This window comes from Apium graveolens, unplaced genomic scaffold (assembly GCF_009905375.1).
Source record: "Apium graveolens cultivar Ventura unplaced genomic scaffold, ASM990537v1 ctg6631, whole genome shotgun sequence".
In the NCBI taxonomy this organism is placed as follows: domain Eukaryota; kingdom Viridiplantae; phylum Streptophyta; class Magnoliopsida; order Apiales; family Apiaceae; genus Apium; species Apium graveolens.
In genome coordinates this window covers 3,940-12,417 of record NW_027419648.1, presented here as the reverse complement: position 1 = coordinate 12,417, position 8,478 = coordinate 3,940, and the positions used below count along the sequence as shown (strand labels likewise).

General features: G+C 34.4%; 1 long non-coding RNA gene across 1 annotated transcript; it reads right to left on the bottom strand.

The window, feature by feature from the left end:
• Positions 1-5,108: 5,108 nt before the first annotated feature.
• Positions 5,109-5,963, bottom strand: LOC141703417 (uncharacterized). Its single transcript, XR_012567530.1, has 4 exons — positions 5,844-5,963; positions 5,635-5,706; positions 5,485-5,556; positions 5,109-5,181 (listed from the first exon to the last, which is right to left on the bottom strand). It is a non-coding gene; the product is annotated as an uncharacterized LOC141703417 (long non-coding RNA).
• Positions 5,964-8,478: the final 2,515 nt, after the last annotated feature.

Below are 8,478 nucleotides of genomic sequence, written 5' to 3'. Positions count from 1 at the left end.
ATTTTTCCGGAATCTAGGTCGTACAATTGATACGCCTTGGTTCCTCATTCTCATCCAAAGTGAACTAACATTTTACTTCTATCATCGAGTTTATGAGTGAACACGACTGGAATTATATGTGAGAATGCTCGATACGGAGTTATATGTGAGAATGCTCGAGTTGGGAGCCTGTTTAAGATGTATACGACATGTCTTGCAGCCTCACCCCAGACTTGTGCAGGAACCCCCCTTTCCTTGAGCAAGCTTCTAGTCATTGCTGCCACGGTACGATTATGGAGCTCTACTACACCATTTTGATGTGCTGTGTTTTGTAGGGAACAGTATAATGCCTCAAAATGCCTTCTTGTCCAGAAAAGTCATCAAATTCTTTGGAGCAAAACTCCCCCCCACGATCAGTAAAGAACACCTGAATGCTTTGTTTTACAGAGTTGTTCTCGACCAGTAACTTGAACTTCTTAAAATAATTTAATGCTTCACTTTTAGATTTAAGCATGTAAATCCACATCATACGAGTGTAATCATCTACTAATAGCATGAATTATCTATTGCTAGCAGGAGTAGAAGGTGAAATAGGCCCAAAAAGACCCCCATGTATTAATTCTAATGCATGCTTAAAAGTAAAATGAGAGTGAGTAGGAAAAGTCTTACATGATTGTTTTGACATAATGCACCCATTACAAAGCTCTTTTGGTTGATTTGTGGATGGAAGACCATGTGCTATTTGAATCCTAGACATCAGCTGTATTGTATTCAAATTGACGTGGCCTAGGCGTGTATGCCAGAACCATACCTTTTCTTCCTCCTTTGTATGTAAGCAAACTTCCTTGTTGTCTTCAATGCGTATTTTGTAGAGTCGATTTGGAGAGCATTTTACGTGCATAACCAGTCTCCCACAACTATCATAGACCCACAAGTTTTTTTCCATTCAATACCACTTGATTTCCTTCTTCAGAAAGCGGCCCATACTAATAATATTGCTTTTCAGTGTGGGTATATATTACACATCCTGTAGTGCTCGTGTCTCCCCATTCTTGCAAACAATTCTTATTGTGCTCTTACCCTCGATTTGTACCAGAGATCCATCACCAAATTTAACCTTTCTCTTCATTTTTTTTATTCAGAGTTTGAAATTTTTCACGGCACCCAGTCATATGGTTACTTTCCCCATTATCCAAATATCAGAGACCTCCTCTAAAGTTTTTGTGTTCAAGCCTGCACCTTCAGAAAGAGAATCAAGTCGTCTGCACCTTCATTATTCATGGCCATTAGGAGTGCAGGTTCCTCGTCATATGTTTGTGTTAGATTGGCTTCTCCACATTGTATTTTGTCCCTTCTCGGTTTTCTGCATTCAACGGAAAAATGACCATAGGCTCCACAGTTGAAATATTTTATTTTGCCTCTGCCAATTCGTCTTCGACCATCCTGATTATCTCTGTCACAGTGGTTATTTCCAACCTGAGACCCACCTCTGTTCGGCCTTCACAACGATTCCTCGCGTGTAAGCAGGAGCTTTCTAGTGTTGTTCTCACGTTGGGACCATTCCTCCTCGGTCAACAGGAGTTGATGTTCTTCTTTGCTATCACCTTGACTAGATAGTCATTCCTCATGAGCTTTTAGTGAGCCTATTACTTCTTCAACTGACATAGTTTCAATGTTTCCAAATTGCTCGATAGCTGACGCTATTTTCAGAAATTTGGCAGGCACCGCCCATAGCATTTTTTTCAGAACGTATTCTTCTCCAATAGTCTTTCCAAGTTCCCTGATTCTCGCAACCAGGCCATTTAATTTCATACAAAAATCATCTAGTTGATCTGTGTCCTTCATATTTATAGATTCAAATTAAGATTTAAGTGTTTGATCCTTTTCTTGTTTGACCTTTGTAGCCCCTAGTGACACCGTTTTTGTTGCCTCCCAGGCATCCTTTGCGGTTTTTCGTTCTACAAGCGTCAACAACAATTCTTCTGGAATACTCTGATAGATCATAGCCAAAGCTCGCTTGTCGATCTTATCTTCCACAGCAGCCTTTGGATCCCTAGGATCGATTGCTTCCCGCCGGCTATGTGCTTGCATGAATACCCGTATCTTCATTGCCCAAGCAGTATAATTTGCCTTTGTTAGCATGGGAAAACTCAACCCAATCTGCCCTTCCTTGTGCTTGCTCGACTGAGCCATCTTCTATGCCAATGAGATGTGAGTCAAGTAGAGGAAAGAACAGAGAGCTCTGATACCAGATGTAGAGATTAAACTGATTATTAGACAAAATGTATAGATTTCTGAGTAAAACTTGTATTGGGATTAAACTGAAATCAGTGCATACAAGAAATGTACATAATTTTCAAATGCAGAAACAAACACTACAAGAAAAAAGTCCATAGACATCGGTTTTTGGCCGATGTCTATGTTGTTTGGCAACCGATGTTGATGTCGGTGATGTCTATTCTAGACATCGGCCATAACCCGATGTCTTTACTAGCTTAGACATCGTTTTTGGAAAAAAAACTGATGTCCATGCATTGTTTTTTTACAAAAAATGTTAGAAATAAATAATTTAATAAATAAATTACACTTATTACAACAGATTAAACATATAATGAGCTATGTTTTTTACAACATAGACATCATATATTTTCTTTTAGGTGATGTAAAATCAGATATTAAACATCGATTTATTCAGTAAAAGGCGATGTCTATAGTTGCACATAGACATCAATTATATCCCAAATAAAGTGATGTCTATGTTCAATTTACACTTGAATATATCTTTGACATCAGTTTTTTATCAAAATTGATGTACATTAACTTTTTTGACATCAGTTTTCTTCTTTAAAAGTGATGTATAATTATTTTTGAGATATCATTATTTATTCATTAAAAGTGATGTACAATTATTTTTTGACATCAGTATTAATTCATTAAAATACGTGTTTGCATCTCAGTATTTCACTATTTTTATTTTTGAAGTTAAATGCTGCAATTGGAAGATCTGAGAATTAATATATATTTGAAATTCTAGAGTGCCAGTGCAAACTACAAAGATTATTTGATGAAATATTTACAGGATTTTCAGCAAGATCAACCAAATCAAGAGTTTTGCGCACAAAGTAAGCTGGTTTTGCAACAACTTTACTTTGATGCTATATCCAGTCCATGACTCCCACTCCGTTTAGTCCCTCCACAGTTGATAAAAGTGAGTAATCTGCGGGTTTCACAATAGCTCTTTGTCTCAGAATATGGAGGTGATCTTGATTTGGAAGCAACTCGACATCATAGTTGAAGAGTAAGATTGTTGTTGCACTTACATTGAGGTTTTCGGGAGCAGGGAAGATCTTTCTTTAAGCACCGAGCAACTCTACAAAATAAACTAAGCTAGTTCATGGCGTGCTTATAAAAACTAGTAGATATCATGTCTATAGAAACTTACGAATTATTTTTTGAAGATGACATGCTGGATACAAGATTCCTGTAAAAGATACAAAAGGAATTTAAAGAAATATTGATATTTAGTTTAAAGAGTATATGAAGCAGGAAGAAACCTATACATTAGATGGCTGGCAGTTATATTCAGCTGTCCATGAAAAATTGTTGTAAGATACATCACTGCAGCCAATACAATTATGAAATTTGTGAATACGATAAACATGGAACTTAATAATGATCCATCCTGGCATGTGGTTTCTCTAAATCTAGATGATATATTGAACTCAAAGTGTGTAAAGAACTAACAAATTTTCTTTGCTGCCAAAATCCAACTTGGTATCTCTCCAGTCAATGAATTGTGATTCAGATACCTACATTCGATTACAAGTTGGTGTCACACTTCTGAGTACATTAGTTTGCAAATTACATACAGGCTAAAGTAAACAGGTATAGGAAAGAGATAAATTATGCAAGTCCAGCTATCCGAGTTAGTTGCATGTGTTCCTGGAAGGTAATAATTTCTTATAAGAAGTATTTGAAACAAATTCACATACAGATATTGTATACTAAGGTCGTTTAAGAGCGCCATTGAATCTGGTATTTGGCCAGTCAACCGATTAAAGCTCAGATCTCTGCAAACAAATAAAATAAAACTCAAAATGATAAAATTTTGATATATTTCCTAGCATACATGTTTCTGCAGGTTTTTGCATTCAAATGGCACATCACACGCTACACAAGCATATAAAGCTAATTTTTAGGACCTAACTGTAAAAGTAGAACAATACTTTTGAAAATACCATTCCCGACATAACAAGAAGACTGAGTTGCTGGTTATAAATCCAATGAACAACAAAATATTGGATAGAGAGAAAGTATTTGAACTTCGACGAGAAATCCAGAAGTACCCTTATAATTTACAATGTTCTTCTTTATATGCATAGACAGAACAGTGTAACTAAATTATATAAGGAGAGTCTCTGAATGTGCTAATGAATTCTACATAGTAATACTTAAAAATATAGGTCTTGTTGTGTGCTTGTATCGACTAATGCATCTGTGAAAACATATATAGTACATTGTAATCCCTCACACGCGCATGCACAGACATACATTGTGAGGAACTCCATTACCAGAAATTAGTACCGTATTGAGCAATAATAAAAGTTAGCTTACAGGGTTTTTAGTTGACCAAGTACTCCAAAGTATTCTGGAAGTGCACCATTGATCAAGCAATTTCTTAATATCCTGCAAAAGAAAGAAATGTTAACTAATTTTTTCAGGGAAACACATCTGCATCAGACAAAATTTATGTACGACTTACAGCACATGCAAGGATTGTATCTTTTAAATCTGGGATAGTAAAATTTCTTCCAGTCCGATCAGATATCCTCCTATCAACAGAACACAGAAGTAATCAACTGATCTCAAAACCAAACCAAAAATCAACTACAATGATAGAAAGTCATGAAGGTATTAAACATTGGCTAGATATTTGAGCAGTTCTTACAGTTCTATTAGATTTCTCAGACGGGATATGCTCAATGGAATTGGACCCTCCAGTCCTGTTCCCTGCAAGTCCCTGCACAAAATTTGAAGTTTATTGAGAGGTATATGTAACCGTAGTTTCTAGAATATGTACTAACAACCAAGTAGAACCAAACTGAAGCATAATCGACCAAAATTACTCACAGTCTTGTCATATTTGTCCAGTTTCCAATGAAATCGGGTATCTTCCCAGAGAAATCATTCCCATCTATCCTACTGCAAGGAGTAGATATTTTAAGACTCTGTTAAACTTAGAAATATATAGTATAGATGAAGTAGTACTTACAAATCCTCTAGATTCCTCAGGTTGCCAAATGTTTCTGGTATTGTTCCATTTAATTTATTTGCAGAAACAACGTTGTGTAGATTGTTTGCAAGATTTCCATCAATAGATAAATAATGATAGAAGTGTTAAAGCATTATGTAATTATGTTTTAATTATGATAAAAATGTGAACACATTATGTAATAGATAAAAGCCCTCATGAAGAACCCTTTAGGCATGTAATTTAATTCTTACAATCTCCTCAAGCCAATCAAACTTCCAAAGTTTCGAGGAATAGGCCCTTCAAGTAGATTATCTTCCAAAAACCTGAAAAGTTCAGCTCAGATTAAGTCAACCAAAGGTTATACTTGAAATCCAAGTCATATAGATCACATTTTCACTTACAGCTCCTGAAGAGTAGCGATGTTGGCTAGTTCCTGAGGAATCGAACCTTGGATACGATTCCCCAAAAGGGATCTGTAGAAAGGAGAGTTCTAATTTACTACAGCTCTAAGAGGTCATGCTAGGAAGCTTAATTTAAAGATATGTTTAGTTCACTACACTGCACAAAAAAATGCAGACAAAAATTAGCAAGTATCTCAACAAAACCATACAGAAAGACAACGCGAAGCTGACCAAAAGCTCTGGGAATGGTTCCTCCGAGGACTCAGAGGCATGAACCTCGAGTGAGAAGAAGGCCCAGATGAGAAATTCACATGATCACCAAACCTATTCATTGGGGGCTTAATCATGTATTAGTCTTATTATAAGATCTGAAGTTTCCCACATCATTCATCCCCGCGAATCCTGTTAATAAGCATCAAGTTCTTAGCAGCCAATACAGAATCATTGCAACAATAATACAGAAATCAGAATACTGAAAGTAGTATCCATATTTAAGTTTTAACTAACAACATGTTATTTTATGACACATACAAGACTCAACCAAAACTAAACCAGGTCATAGTGTTAAACAAAATTTTTTTTTGTCAACTACAGAGCATGGCACATACATCTGTTTCAACTTTCCACAAAATTAAAGCAACATGAGCTATTTCGAACATAAATATTGATAAATCATTAATCAGTGACGAACTTTTGCAGGAAAGATCCAGCAGACGAGCACAAACAAGCTTTTAGATGTTCATTCCTCTAGATCCAAACTAAAAGGCAAGTAAAAGGTCATAATATAAAACCAAAATAAACAAAAACATAGATTGGATCAGTTTTCTTTCACATGTACTTTAACTATCACATACAGATGTAGTTCCTTATTTATACAACCAATCAAAATTATTCTAGTAAATCTAAAGCTCATCATCAGATATAAAATTTGAAGCAACAGATAAATAACAAGAGGCAGTGATGTACCAATACTAATATCATCTCCGGCAACGTCAATTCTATTAAACATATTCAAATAAGTAAATTAGGGTTACAATTTCAAAAAAAACCAAAATTAAAAATTCAGGGTTTCGATTTTAAAAAACACCAATTGAAAAGTACTCACAGAGAAGACCCTATTTCAAAATAATATAGTAAATTCACTTACCAATTCGAGTTTCTAAAATGATAACCAAGTAGAGAAGATCCTAATTCAAGCTTATCCTCTTACGAGCTTACATAGAAAAATGGAGAGAGATGGTGGAGATGATGGTGGTGAGTGGTGGAGATGATGGTGGTGAGCGGCGGTGATGTGTGGTGAGTGGGGTGGTGAGTGGTGGAGATGATGATGGTGGGGTGAGAGAGTCGGAGCGAGAGAGTCGGATGAGAGAGAGAGAGCTTATGTGTGTTCATTTTTTTTAGTTTTTAGTTTTTTAAGTTATGTGTCTCGTGGGGGAAAAACAAAAAGGGGGGAGAATATTTGCTAAGGGGGGAAATTTATTTGGCTAAGGCGGAAACAAAAATAAAATGGCGGAGTGAATTTTTTTTGGAACTTTAGACATCAGTTTTAAAATAACCGATGTTTTAAAATAACATAGACATCATAAAAATGGGGTGATGTTATAAATTCTTTTAACATCAGTGGCAAACCTAACCATGTCTAATGTGTGATGTCTATTGACAGTTTTCTTGTAGTGAAATAAAAGTACTAGTAACATGTTTAGATAATAAACCCAACATCGTTATCATCTAACAACTTATAACAGTAACTTAAATAATAAGCAAACAAATCAGAATAATCCCAAAATTGTAGCTGAGATAGTCCGCTTACCAGGACCATTGGTATTCTGAAGATGAAAAGATACACACAGTAGAAGGTTCCAAAAACCTTCATGTTATTCTATATATTAGTAGATCCATGTTTAAAAACAAGAGTGTTCACCATAACAATAATCATAAGGCATGTTCCATTTTAATAGTATAACGGTAATCACAATTATCTACATACAAGATTGTCAGAATCTTCTGTTTTCCTTCTTCCTTATAAATATTTTATATTCTAACTTAAATAACTAAGAAAAATATAAAGATTTTACTATAAAATATATTTATAATTATTGAAAAAAAGTAATATTTGAAAAAGTATCCTATTCAAAAAAGGAATTAAATGCAACATATATGATTATAATAAAAAAAATGATTAGTGCTATTCATACCAAATTAGATAAGAAAATTTGGTACAAATGACATGGTATTTGGCATTGTTGAGGTGATAATTTCAAATATTGCTATCAGTGAAATTAATGTAAATAAGGGTTTATTTGTAACAAATAACATATATCATTTGGATTCATTTTCTTACCTCTAGTATTTCCTAATAAATTATTAATAATTTATAAACAAAACATAAACAAGTAACAGTTTAGTACACTTATCAATTAACTACCACACAAATAACACAAATAATGAACTAACAATTTAAAAAGGAGAATTTACAATAGATTTGATTGATTTTCTTACCTCCATCTCTGATTGATTTCATTGAGCATTTTCTTCATTGTTTCCTACAAACAAAATAAATATGCATTGTTGTTCAAATATTTTTGTTCAACCAAACTAGGTTCAACCTATATAAGATGGAAGATGTAATTTTATTAAAAAAAACTAGAAGAAAACTGACCTCCATGAATCAAGCTAAAACATATATGTCTTAATACTTTTAGGCTCACCCTGATGATATAGCCGAGTTTTGTTAATGGGCCCTTACAAATTAAACAAGGTAATTAAGGTAAAAAAGCTTAGGCACAAAATATCCAAATTAGTGAAATTATTGGCCCAAAATGTAGGCCCAAAAATATTAAAAAT